This window comes from Corvus cornix, chromosome 1 (assembly GCF_000738735.6).
Source record: "Corvus cornix cornix isolate S_Up_H32 chromosome 1, ASM73873v5, whole genome shotgun sequence".
Lineage (NCBI taxonomy): Eukaryota > Metazoa > Chordata > Aves > Passeriformes > Corvidae > Corvus > Corvus cornix.
The window spans coordinates 65389535-65404283 of record NC_046332.1 but is presented as its reverse complement, the minus strand read 5'-3'; the positions used below and the strand labels follow the sequence as shown (position 1 = coordinate 65404283).

The window sequence follows — 14749 nt, the reverse complement described above, 5'->3', positions numbered from 1 at the left end:
AAGGTTTCTCTAAGTACAATCATATAAAATAAAGGTGAATTTGCAGAAGCAATTGAACTAGATCTGTTTTATAAATACAGTGTTTTCTAATTAAACTGAGGATTCAGGAATCAACCATGAAATTAAAAGGATTTAGGAACATACAAATACCAAGACTGGCAGATTATTAGATTTAACAGTCTCTTTGAGATAACATTTATTTTTAACTTCTTCTTGTAGTGGGTCTGATGCCATTAGGAATGCTGCAATTAAAAAAAAAAAAAAACCAAAAAAACAAAAAAAAAAAAAACAAAAAACCAACAGTCTCAAAAAGCTTTGAGAAAGCAGAGAAAAGTATGATTTATAGTGGTTAAGTAGTCCTTTAAAAGATGTCTCTTGGAAAAGAGATAAAAAAAACTCTAATGACTGTGGAGTACATTACGAAATTGTAATGAAGCATGTAAGGGGCAAGAGCCTGTAATAAAAATAGTATGCTGGGTTCATCTGTTGAAAACATTCCAGAATGGTTGAAATTATGATTCATTTGTTATGGGAGAAAAGAAAAGAAGAAAACATAAGGAAAAAAAATATTTTGAATGTACTTTCCCTATTCCAAGATGGTATGGGGGCTTTATTTCATTTTGTCACTAAGGCTATTTCATATCTTATCAAATGTTTTGCAGTAGAGAGTGAGAGTGTTCACACTAACCATACAATATTGATGGATCTCTATACAGCAGCAGATATGGTTTAGCAGTCCTTCACAATTTAGTCCTCCAAACTGAATGAGTGTGGCAGATTTAACCTCACTGCCCAGTCCACCAGAATCCTTAATTATCTTTAAAAATGCTTTTCTATATCTCATTATCTGGACATGTCTCCCTATCTCCACTTTGAGCTCCTTGATCTTTCATCTACAGGACGAGATCAAATTTAGTCTGCCAAGGATACAGCCTTTCAAAACCACATATTTTATCTTCTGTGTTCTTAAAAGTATATTCATACTGCAGGGATCCATTTGGAAGGTCCTAGACTTTTTGTTTCTCAGATCTGTTGCTGTGTAAAATAGCTCTTATTTAAATTTTTTCTGTGCTAAAGTATATGGTCTGTGCTTAAATTATTGTGATGCTAACCCATTATCATATATTCTGTAGTCTTACAGAGTATGCAGCAAAGTATTCTGTTCTTCTGAGGACATTTTACTATTTTTATGAGAAATGCTGAAGGTCTGAATTTAGTTGCAAAGGTCACTAATTCGCAGATTGCAAAATTGTTAAGTCTAGTAACAGTAGGGAAAGTGTGCTGTTCTGTGTGTGTAAATGTCAAGTCAGCTGCTGTTGGGATAAAAAGCATGAACATATCCAAAGATCTCTGCATGGATATAAAAGAAACAAATAAGAAGATATTTATTGTGACTTCTGCACTAAGGAACAAGAATAAGTATGAAGCGCTGATTTCAGTGGCTAGACAGTATCATCCTTGGGCCAGCTCTCTTCAACATCTTCAGTAACAACCTGGGCACAGGACTTGAAGGAACAATGAGTAAGTTTGCCAAAGACACCAAATTGTGAGGAGCTGTCAGCTAACTCCCTTGAGGGCAGAGAGACCCTGCAGAGAGACCTTGACAAATAAAAGAGATGGACAATCACCAAACATACGAAGTTTTACAAGGGCAAGTGCCGGATTCTGCACCTGGGACAGAGCAATCCTGGTTGTGTACGTAGACTAGGGAGCAAGAGGCTGGAGAAAAGCGCTGCAGAAAGGGACCTGGGGTCCTTGTCAATGGCAAGCTGAAGATGAGTCAGCAGTGCCGTGACAGCCAGGAGAGCCAGCCATGTCCTGGGGCTCACCAGGCACATCATCGCCAGCCAGGCAAGGGAGGATGGTCCTGCCCCATTCCCCACTGGGGCAGCAAGTGCTGGGGCAGTTTTGGGAGCTATTAGAGAGCATCCAAATGAGGGCTACAAGGACAGGACTCGAGGAAATGGCATGAAGCTGAGTCAGGGGACATTTAGGTTGGATATCAGGAAGAAGTTTTTCATCCAGAGGACGGCTGGGCACCAGAAGAGGCTCCCCAGGGAAGTGGTCACAACATCAAGTCTGTCTGAGTTTGAGAAGCATTTGGACAATGCTCTCAGGCACATGCTGTGATTCTTGAGGATGGTCTGGTGCAGGGCCAGGATTTGGACTCAATGATCCTGATGGGCCCTGTCCAGCTCAGCTGATTCTATGATTCTATCCTGGCCACTAAAGGTATATTGCTTGGTCTCACCAGATTTTGATCTGCTATTGTTGTTTAGAATTTGTATACTAGTGACATTCTGTAGCATATACTGGGTAATGATGTTTATCACAAAAGACAAAGTGCCTTTTCTCAACAGAAAATTGAACATACACTCTATAATCTTGAAAAAATCTTTTCCTTGAAACAACACTGTTTTATGCCAAGTATTCCTTCCAGACCTTAAGGAGAAAGAAGGCAAAATGATGGGTCATATTGCAATGAAGTATTGTAGATGTTCCAGTTCATTAGACCTATATTTATACTTCCACTATCCTTTTGTAAAAAATCATGGTTTTGTATAGCATGTAATTTTCTAGCAAGACACATTTTTGTAACTGAGCCCATCAGTCTCTGTGAAAATATATTTTAAAAAGCACATGACATATAAGTAGGCAGTGACAAGTGGAGGAAAAAAGTATGAGAAGCAGCTCTCTATGATACTAAGGTGAGACAAGAAGGAGGAGGAGGTGCTCCAGTTGACAGAGCAGAGGATCTTCTGCAGTCCCTGGAGGACATCATAGTGAAGCCAATTGTCTCCCTGCAGCCCGTGGAGAACCATGGAGAAACAGCTACCTACACTGCAGCCCATGGAGGACTCCATGCCACAGCAGCTGGATGTGCCTTGAAGGAAGCTGCAGCTTGTGGAGGGAGGACCAGAAAGCCATCCTTGACCTTTACCACATAATGGAAGAGTATGTGCAAATGTCAAAGAGCTGCTCTTATCTACTCTTTCCAGTTATTGTCATAGGTAAGTAAAGAGACAATATAGGAATTAGAAGCCTAAATGCTTTAGCTTGAGGCTCCCATTCTCCTGCCCCCCCCCCCTTCAAAATTTAGTTTTATATGATATAAAATTCAATATAAAGTTCTTAAGGCTTGGTGTTCAGGTATTATAGAAAATTGGAAGTGCAAATAACTCTTGTCATTGTACTTTTTTTTCTTTTCACAGAAGTAAAAAATAAAATTACTGTTTGCTAAGGATTTATGGAAATCAGTTGGTAGAGGTGGTGAGAATGAAGAGTATAATTAATCTGAAATGAGAATATCATTTAGGTACCTCAGTTGTGTACAAGTTCTTTGCCAGGAACTCTAGACTTTTAAACAGACTTGGGACACAATAATTATCTCTGGCAATATTTTAGTGTGTATAGTACATTCATCTTTAAATAGCTCTATCTGTTTTATAGTTATGACTTACATTTTAAACTTTATTTGAAAATAAGTATTTGTGATTCAGATCATTTACAGTTCTGAAGCATTGCAGTTGTTGACAGTTTTTGCTGTCTCCTGAGGGCAGGAAAATAGTCTTTGTAACAATACTGAAACAAACTAGTTGGAAAAAATATTTTTCTTCATTCTTTTCTGTCTATTCTAACAGGCACAGCTATGAGTCTAACCACTGCTATGAGTCTGAGCTGCCTTGCCATGGATGGCAAACTTGTAGTGGCTGGCAGTTTATTTGCACACATTCCTGATCCTGGTTGTTAACTGTTGTGCAGAAGGATCTGTAAACTATTTTCACAGAAGGACATTCTTGAATTGCTTCACTTGTTTCTGAACCAGAGAACTAAGCTAGCACTGCATTTCTGAGATCTTGCTGTGCTAGCCCCCAAACTCATTTCCTTAAAATGAATTTTACTTTAAACCAAAGCTCTTCATTACTTCATGATATAATCCTGTTGTTCTTAATGTTCAGGATATTGTTTTATAACCACAATAATATATTCCAGTAAGCAAATATAACATCTGTCTTAAGTAGTATACATCACTTTCCTTTGTTTCATGGATCATAACATATGCAAGAAATGTAATTAACAATAAATGTACAGGGTGGGGTAACTGGCCACAGGTTTAGGATTCTTTCTCCAATTAATTTTGCTTTGAAATTTAGCTCTTGTCATTTCAAGTGTGCCTTTATTAAAGCAATCAGCCTGTACCACAATGAAGAACAATAAACAGTGGCTGACCATCACATATCAGTTCTAATAAAAATACTGGTCCAAGCCCCAGAGTAGCACAGGGGACTTGTAATAAAGCCACAGTTCTGCAGGCATCTTCTCAGCCTGGAGAACAGCAGACTGGGGAGATGTTATAGCAGCCCTTCAGTATGTGAAGGCAGCCTAGTAGAAAGAGGGAGATGGGCTTTACACAAGAGCATGTAGTGATAGGAAAAGTGTTAATGGCTTTAAAACCTGAAGAGGATATGTTTAGTTTGGATATTAAAAAGAAATTCTTTACCATGAGGGTTGTGAGACACTGGAAGATGTTGTGGATGACCCATTCCTGGAAGTATTCAAGGCCAGGCTGGACAGGGCTTTTGAGCTTAACCCAGCCTAGTGGAAGTGTCCCTGCCAGTTGGCAGGGGGCTTTCATTTAGGTGAGCTTTAAGGTCCCTTCCAACCTAAACCATTCTATTATTCTATGATAATATTCATACTGTGCAGTAGCAGTAAGTAGTTTAAGATAGAAATAATAACAGACAGTATTGATTCTGAGAAATCGCAGTCCAATGAGTTTAACTGTTTCGGTTTTACATATATGGTCAAAATAGCTGTATTATTTCTAGTAACAGGCCTGGCACTTAAATATTGTACATACAAGAGTTTTATAATTTTTAAGGGTTCTGTCACTTGGGAGTTTCTTTTCTTTTCTTTTCTTTTCTTTTCTTTTCTTTTCTTTTCTTTTCTTTTCTTTTCTTTTTTCCTTTCCTTTCCTTTCCTTTCCTTTCCTTTCCTTTCCTTTCCTTTCCTTTCCTTTCCTTTCCTTTCCTTTCCTTTCCTTTCCTTTCCTTTCCTTTCCTTTCCTTTCCTTCCTTTCCTTTCCTTTCCTTTCCTTTCCTTTCCTTTCCTTTCCTTTCCTTTCCTTTCCTTTTTCCTTTCCTTCCTTTCCTTTCCTTTCCTTTCCTTTCCTTTCCTTTCCTTTCCTTTCCTTTCCTTTCCTTTCCTTTCCTCCTTCCTTTCCTTTCCTTTCCTTTCCTTTCCTTCCTTTCCTTTCCTTTTCCTTTCCTTTCCTTTCCTTTCCTTTCCTTTCCTTTCCTTCCTTTCCTTTCCTTTCCTTTCCTTTTCCTTTCCTTTCCTTTCCTTTCCTTTCCTTTCCTTTCCTTTCCTTTCCTTTCCTTTCCTTTCCTTTCCTTTCCTTTCCTTTCCTTTCCTTTCTTTCTTTCCTTTCCTTTCCTTTCCTTTCCTTTCCTTTCCTTTCCTTTCCTTTCCTTTCCTTTCCTTTCCTTTCCTTTCCTTTCCTTTCCTTTCCTTTTTTCCTTTCCTTTCCTTTCCTTTCCTTTCCTTTCCTTTCCTTTCCTTTCCTTTCCTTTCCTTTCCTTTCCTTTCCTTTTTTTCTCTCTTCTTTTCTTTCTTTCTTGAGTTGTCTTTTCTGGTCTTTTTCTTTTCTCATCTTTTCTCACCTTTTCTTGTCTTTTCTTGTCTTTTCTTTCTTCTTTGACATTAATTTGCATACCATTAAGTAGTTACAGTTAATGACTCTTCCCTAAATATCATTTTTAAGTATAAAAATGGATAAATAAAATTGTGAAGATAGAGCATTTCACAGTGATTGTAAAGTCAGAATTAGAGTTAGATATTGAAAAATCAGAAATACAAAATTAAAATTATGGAATAGATGGTTTTAAGGGATTTTATCTGTATTTCTGTGATACAGATTATGACTTCAATTTTTATGGAACATATCTTCTGAGAATACATATTAAAAGTTACTACTTTAGATAATGAAAATATTTCCAAAATAAGGAAATTAATTTATGCAGATGAAAATATAATATTCAAAATATTCAACATCCAGTACAAAGGACTACCATTATATATTAAGCTTCATGGAGATTTCTAATCTCACAGAAGCATAGGAAGGTTTTTCAGCTGATTAGAAAATCTCTAAAAACAATTTATCTTTGAAAAAAGATAAATAAAGATCAGAAAATGGAACACATCCACACTTACTATATGTTGGTTACTAAATATTAGGTCTGTTGAGTGGATGAGTACACTTCCTGTTCACACACACATATTCCTTCCCTCTTCAAACAGTTGTGTGATTTTGGGTCTCAAAGAAGGGACTGTTTTTTCTGTTCAGTATGTTTTGGTTCTCAGAGTCAAGGGGTATTCTTCCTGGATGTGAAGTTCATAAAATTAATAAAATATTTGGTAAAAATTGTTACACCTTCATGTGAACCATTTGGGCTGCTTACATACAATTCTTTTTCTAAATATTATGGCAATTAAAGAATAATTATGTCAACAACAGATCATCTTTTGCAGAAAGACATCCATGGCATGTTATTACACACCTATGGCATGCATTTTTTATTAAAGGACTTTTTTTTCCAAGAAATCTCTCTACATTTAATTTTTCCAATTATTGAACTCTGGATTCATTAAAATATGAAAAACTCTCATTAAAACCAACACCTTGCTCTCCAAGCATCAGCTACCACAAATACATTTGGTTTCTGTCTAGATAATACCAATCTGTATAGGTAAATTTTAGGTATAACCTTGAAAATAGATTTTCTTTTATCAGTTTATATTTTTACAAATATCATTCTTCTACAAACATTGTTAAATTTAATATAATAATAATAATTGTTTCTAGACATTTTGACAGCTAATAAGATAAGAAATCTACTATGGAAACTTGCCTAAGCTCATTTCCTTTACAAGACCCTTGTGAGATGTGGAATGTAGCCAACAACATGGTGAGAAACCCATTCCGAAATTACCAACTGAATAACTTGATTTGATGAACTTAGAAAATTCTTAAGTGTTATTAGCAAAAACACAGTTTGAGCAAACAGAGTTCAGATTAAGAAAGAACAGGTTTGTTCATTTGTTGGATTTCTGGAGGTCGATATTGGAAGCATATCGCTACAAATACAGTGAAAGAAATATATATTGATTCCTCAGCTCCATAAAAATGTCCAGTAGAGGCTTTGTTTGTAAGAGGTATGCAATAAATACACACTTAATTAAATTACAGACACATACTTTTGAATGGACAAATCATAAATTTACCCTCTTGAAAATCAATACATCAATCATTATAGAAATAATATGAGCAATAAATGAAATTGCAAGCTGGTTTTAATTAAAAGGTAATAGTGCAAATATGTCATGTATATTTTTTCAAGATCATATTGCAGTGCTTCTGCCAACTATAAATACTACCAGAAAAGCTGAAAATAAATACCTTTCATGGCACTTAGTTTAACTACAGCAGTTTTCACAGGAAGCACTTAAATAACCAGCAGTACATTAAAGTTCCTATCAGGCCTTCTGGATTAGTACTTGCAAGTTACTAAAATGTATGGACCATGGTATAATTTAAAGTAATTTGGTAAGAAAATATATGCTGAGCATATATGGTACCCTGTCCTTAATTCCTATCTTGCAAAATAAAAAAGTAGCCATTATTATAAATATGCAAATTAAAGCATATGGAACATCTATGCAAAGAATGCACTATAAATTCAGGTAGAAATTATAATCTATTGAAAAGCTGATCAGTGAAGAGAATGGAGCAGATGCTGGGCTGCATCACATCACTACAATTGTTTGTCTTCATCTGACAGAAACCTATTGAGCTGGAAGATCCATTTTAACCTTAGTTTAAGTAGTGACTAAGAGCACATACATTTAAATAACCTTCTCCAGGTCTTTTCATGTCTTCTATTTTCTTTATGAATAGGGAGAGCTTATGCTACAGATTGCAGAGGCACTAAGTAGTGACTAAAGGAACTTGCCTATCAACTGCTTAAAGGTAAGTGGTTTTCCCACCATCCTTCTTTTCTTTTCCTTTGGAAAATCTAGAAAGATTTCACTAGAAACAGTAAGGTCATCTATCACAATATCCAATACATCCAATGAATGATGTAGAATAAATATTGTTCTCCATAATGTCCTTATTTTACCCTTTCAAAAACTTGACTTTCAGTGGGAAAATTTGGTTATTTAATCTTGGATGTTTAGACTCAGTGAAAATTAAGTTCTCCACTTTTCAAAGGTAAATTGTTAGGAATTGTTGTGAGAATTGCTTCTTCAGCAATACGTTTTAAAAGTTACTGCCAAAAGGTAGTAGTGAAATTTGGAGTGTAGGAAAAATCTGAAATAAATTAAAAAAAACCTCACCTGATTTGTAGAATAATGTACAGACACATATAAATATACATAAATAAATATTTTATTCCTGTAACCAAACCATCCTGCACAATTTAAGTTGCTTAAAACCATAGAAATATTACAAGTAGTATTTTCAATTACAATAGAAGAAAGCACTGCTATTTACTTAGTACAGAAAATCATATTAGAAAAAATATTCAGGCCAAAATAGGTTCAGAAGCAATATGGTTTCAAATAGACTTGGATACTTTCTACTCCTTAAACTGCCAAGGGCTACCCTTACATTGTGGAAGATAAGTGAAAAAGTGGCAACTGAATAAAATGTTTCATTTGATTGTTTGTTTGTGAGATTGAGTTGTTTTTTTTTTTTAATTTATTTTGTTTTGTTCTATTTTGTTCCTAACACAAAACTTGTTTATTTATTATTTGTAATGTTAATTAATCCTATCAGGAGATATTTAGGTTTTGATTTTGGAAATATATAAAATTCACAACAGTTTTTATAGAAGTAAGTGGCTAGAACGCAACACCAAACAACTATCTGGAAACACATTTTTAATGTCATGTTTTTCAAAAACAAACTAATTCACAGAAGGCATGTTTCAACCTTGAACTACAGGTACAATTTACTAGCTGGGCATTTTTGTTTTCATAGCTCTAAATACGATTTGATTTGGTAGAAACCCTATTAAAGAGAAAGGTGTTTCAGAATCTTTGGTTTCCATAGGACACTATCGTCTAGAATACTAGTGAAAAACTCACTGAAATTAAAATTCTCACCTTTTTCAGATGTGACCAAGTAATCATTGTACCCCTTTATTCCTAGATACTTGAGACTAACCATTTATTTACAGCAGAATTCCTTACATTGCTTTTTAAAGGTGGCATTTTTTTCTAAATACTTTGACTTTTCTGAAGAATAGTGGAAACCAAAGTCTATAGCAGTCAGTATCAGGGCATTACAAATTAATTCACCAGGAAAAAGAACCAGATAGCAGATGAGGAGATGTACTTATTTTTTCGAGTCTAGATTCTAATAGTGGGATAACTGCCCTTGGAGCAAGATGGCAGAAATAGACATACAAGCAGGTTGCTCTGAAAAGTCTGGATGAGAAGCTCTGGTTTGATAAAGTGCAAGTGTGTTCTGGGATTCTGGAAACAAAACAAATGGTTTTGATCAATGACGGGAGAAATAGTGGAGAAGTACAATGGGAATACTCTTATTTAGTGGGCTTGTCTTCTATAGACAACACCACAATTGTTTTATAATATTGTACAAATGACAGAGCAGTCAATTAGACCATTTCTGGAAATTTTTGCCAGTGTTCCAAACAAAAAAGCTTTTGCAAATATTAGCAAAAAACCCCACCTGTTTATCCAAAAAGCATTAAATTATAGATTGTAAAGGCAATTAAAAATGCAAAAATTGCCAGTGGAAAGCTAATGGGTGGCTAAACATGTATCCACAGGGTACATGTCTCTAAAGAAATACTAAAATACATTAATTCTTTATATCATAATCTTATCCTCCTTCGTATTCTAAATGTGAATTAAAAAACATAATTAAGGACTCTATACATATATGTCAGATTCATCTTATATATAAAGCAAATATTTTTTCACTGGTTTTCTTTAAGTTCTGCTGACTGCATTACACATTAATTTACATGCTTTTTTGCTTCTTTCTGCTATCAATACTGTGCAACTCATGCCATCTACAAAGTATGATTTCTCTCACCTAAGTAAATATATTTAATCTTTAGGGTCCCTTTATATTAAATTGACAGAAAAGTAATTAATTTGTTCCACCTAACATTGATTCTTTTGGTAAAGTTCACCTTGAGAAAACTTTTTTCTGCTAGGATTCAACTCAAGGATTGAAATAATTGAGAAGACTGGTAGGCACTGGAGCATGGAGAGCCCTTCAGCCTCTGTGGATATATATTACAGAATAAAATTATCAACTCTCTAAACTCTATTGATTGTACTGAACAGAATTCTGACTATAATCTGTTTCACATGTAGATATCCCCTTTAAAGATATATGGTAAGATTAATCTCACCTCCTGTTCTGTGCAGGTATTTGTATTTCTATTGACTATTTAGGAAACCTAGATGAATTTCAGATGTCTAAAGTTAGGTGAAGCCTAAAGTTAGGTGAAGCCCACTCTCAACACCTAGAAACTCCTCCCTATAAACTGCAAAACCCACAATGCTGCAGTTCTGTAAAATTTGCCAAAGCAATGACTATAGCATTAACTGAGGTTGCAAAATACCTGCACACAGACATTTTTCAAGATATTCACAAGATATTCTTTACGTAGGAAGATTTGAAGACACATCTTTTATCTCTTTGCTGAATAAAACCCCCAAAATATATTACATTTTTGAATTTAGCACTATTTCTATTACAATTATTTAACTTTGCATGGCTTAATTAAAAATCATCCAATTCAGAGAAAGATTGGTAAACCCAGATAGGAAAGAAAATCAGAAACTGGTTACTCAGAGTGTGAGTAGGAAGACAGGGAAAGATTTAAAAGAGTAAGGAAACTAAACAGAAGCAGTGACAATGAGAGACATCCTGCAAGTTTCCTGCAGGGATTATGTATTATTTAATCAGTGACAAAATTATAAGAGCCTGCACATTTGATGTCTCACCACAGGAACACAATAGGCATTATGCATAGTCATAATTGCCAAAGTAACATGGCAAAGAGAAGGAAATACACAGAATAATATAACTGAGTAATAAGACTTTTTCAATAATTGAAATTCAGGTGGTGAATTATTCAAATAACAATTTTTATATTGTAAAGCAGCAGATATGGACAATCTGGTAAACTGCATATATGTATCACTTGAACTCAGAAAATGATTCACAGAAAACTACAGATTCTAGTTTTGATCAAAAGTTCCTGAATGTCAAATAAGAAAGTATAAAAATGCAAATCAGAACATTTGGGTAAGGTACCAGGATCCAGGGATCAAGAAATTTGTCAAGGCTGAAAAAGCACAGCTGAATCCTCACAAGCTCAGCCTATGCTAACAAATTAACAGTGAATCAGAGTTTTGTCTATTACTAAGGGCAACTCTGTGGAAAAACCCTGCATTCATACCATTAAACTATTAAACTCCCTTATGCTTCAGGACATCATGAATACATCCACAGTGCCTTTTGGGGGTCATCCATAGTCAGTGCTAATTCCCCAAATGTCCTAAGAAACGCTTTAGGAGACTGTAACTGGCACAAGCTTTTCAGGGATCATTCCTACAGACTAACAGAATATGAAATACTGTCCAGGAGCATTTCCAGGAGCTTTAATATATAGATGCAACCCAAGGCTTCACTACTGATGTTGTTTACCATTCCATTTACTTTTCAACTCTTTACTTCAAGCTTAGGCAGCTTTCACAACTGTGCATTCAATAAACCTCTCTATCTGGTCATTCTGTGATTTCTCAGTCTGATGCCCTTGAATATTAAGTGTGTATCTTGCTCTCATTAATAGCTTTCCTTCTGGCATGCTGCTTCCCTGTACACTCGGGTGTACTAATTGGAAACCACTTCCTATCTGTTACACCAGTTTGTAATCCCAGGCTTACTTGTGAGGTGTGAAGACTAAGGTATGGCTCAAGAAGGCTTCATTAGAAATGCCTGATAGTCCACTATATGATTTTCATTTTAAGTTGCTTAGCAACCTTTCTCTGGTATCAATCCCTGCATACAGATTGGCAAAAGGCTCTACAAAGGAAAGGCAGATAATCAAGGAAAGGGAGAGATATATGAAAGAAAAATCTGCATTTATTAAACTTATTTTTGTGAATTAATTCATGCCTGTTCCTTTTTTCACTGATTATTAGTAGAAGAGCAAAGATGTCATTGTAATCTGTGCCCCTCTCCAGTTTAAGATGATGCCAGGAATTAATGGATTAAAAAAAAAAAACAAACAAAAAAACACAGAAAAAGAAAAAGAAAAGAAAAGGATTTGTGTCATGACAGTTGTAGACTGAAGGATCTAAATGCAAAAATCCATCCACTCTTCCCTCGAACTTCCTAGTAGGCTATTTAGATATTACTTTATGCTTTTTAGAAAGGAAATTCTTGAGAGTTAATAATGGGCTCATTTTTAATGCTTTCCAGCTTTTTTTTCACTTTGGTACAAGTTCTATAAATGAAAAGCTGTGGAGTTCTGGAAACTGGAACTGCTCTACAACACAGACTGTTATTTACCATAGGCTTGAAATTAAAGACACTTTTAACTTGTTTTAATTTTCATAATTATATCAAAGGCTGAATTTGTGGAAAATCTTGCATCATTATCATATTATGCATATATATCAGGATATAGATACTGTACTGTGACATAGAATAATATCAAAATTATCTTTTTATGGTTATGTCTACTTACATCTGGAGTCTAGCAACAGAACCAACAGAAGTAACATACCCAAAACAGTGCAAAATCAGCTGCTTCCAAATGAAGGCCAAATGTTGTACCTCCCTTTGACTACCTTTTGATAAAGGCCATGTGTACTTCCCTTATGTATTCAGCTAGAGCCCTAAAACTTTGAAGTACAGTTTTATACAGGCATGGGAATGGATCCTTGAATGAACAGTTATAAAGCACAAAGAGTTCCCATCCAGCTTCAAGCACTTCCCTCTCAGTACGTGACTCCCATGGTTCTTATCTCAGATATCCCTTTGGTGTACTCACTAATAGTGTAAGGAAATTTAATTTGAAAATTTCTCCTCTTTTTTATATTGTACAAGATTGAATTTGGCAACTGAAGGCAGTGATCAGAAAAAGACACAATACCATTCAACTCTCAAACTCCAAAAATTTAGACTAATGGTGAGGAAAGGATTGTGAGCAGGATAAAAATTATAGAAGTATTAAATCTCTCATAAAGCCTTTTTTTTCTATTCCCTAGGTATTCCACATGTCAGAGGGATATGGACTCAATTCCTAATAGCTACTGAAAGAAAAGACATAAATTGGGATTTACCTCAGTAACATTTTGATTTCTTAGTCTTGTGTCTGAGCCTCTGACATCTACTTCCCTGTCTATTTAAATAAACATGTACCTTGTGTTACTATATATTTTGACTGGTTTTGTTGCAAGAGAAAGTGAACTCATGTAAACTTGGGCTGAAGATGAAGGACTTATGATGCTGACCACCTGAAGCAAACACTTCCTGCTTAGGGTAGATTAAATCAGTACAGGCTTCTTGAGGCTTGTGGGCAGCCATCCACAGTGATGTGCCACTGGGAGCTTGGTCCATATTACTGATTATGCATGGAACTTGAGCAGTTTAGCTGGTCACATGAATGCTGACACCACTACAGAAAAGATCAGGCATGGCTGTCAGGTCTGTGAAGAGACTGTGTTACTGTAGAAATCTGTCAGTAATGAATTCTTGCAGTAAGTATTGCATGCAGTACTTCTGACTCCTATATCCTTATCATGTACACAATGTGATGACAATGAAGGAAGAGGACACTGTGTCTGTATATCCTCCCAGGCCCACGCAGAACATCCTTTATATGTTTTCCTTTGACAATCCCATCTATTCCTGCTTAGCCCCCCTCCTCGTCTGTGTCTTATATTATAAGTCTTCCACCTTACAGGGCAAAGTGGGAAAACACTACCATCCTACATTCTAGTCAGTGAGGGAGCAATCTTCAGCTGCCAGCATCTGTGTGCTCTTAGAGCAAGAAGCTAAATCATCAGCCACACTGCACTATAGATAGCAACTGTAATATTTATTGGCTGAGCATATGTGATATCTGCATGATCCACCTAATTGGTTTTTGCTGTGACAGATGGGAACCATGGTGTCCAGGTGTGCTGGGTTTTGCAAACTTTCTGCTTCTGTAAGACTAGAAGTTGTGACTCTTCTCTCAGAATTTTCTTAGAGAGATGACAGCATTTTGTCCATGAAAACTGAATCTTCTACTTTCTAGGTAGTTCATCTGGGGTTAGGGGAAAGAGGTCTTGCTAGCAGAGAAGGAAAAATAAACCTCCAAAGTTTGTGGGTTTTGCAAAGCAGGGTAATGATGGATTTGAAGAAGGCGCAAGACTGAGCAGAAATGTGGAGGGAATGAGTAGGAATAGGAGGTTTTAGTGTGATGCCCTGCAGCACTTTCCCTTCATGGTGTTGTATTGTCATCTTGATAAAGCTGAGTCACCTGAATGACTCCAGCTGAAGGCTGTCTATCCATAATATCTTCCATTGTGTAAATAGGGAAGTAGGATGTCTGCCTGTAGGCAGCCATCTCATGATTAAATGCAGTTTTGAAAACGCACTAGCCTAAATTGACATCTCTATTTTTAGGCAACTGAATCACATCCCAAC

The 14749-nt window shown here is 35.8% G+C and overlaps 1 long non-coding RNA gene across 1 annotated transcript; it reads left to right on the top strand.

The window, feature by feature from the left end:
• Positions 1 to 2755: 2755 nt before the first annotated feature.
• On the top strand, positions 2756 to 13544 carry LOC104693119. Its single transcript, XR_752479.2, has 3 exons — positions 2756 to 3011; positions 7958 to 8029; positions 13324 to 13544. It is a non-coding gene; the product is annotated as an uncharacterized LOC104693119 (long non-coding RNA).
• Positions 13545 to 14749: the final 1205 nt, after the last annotated feature.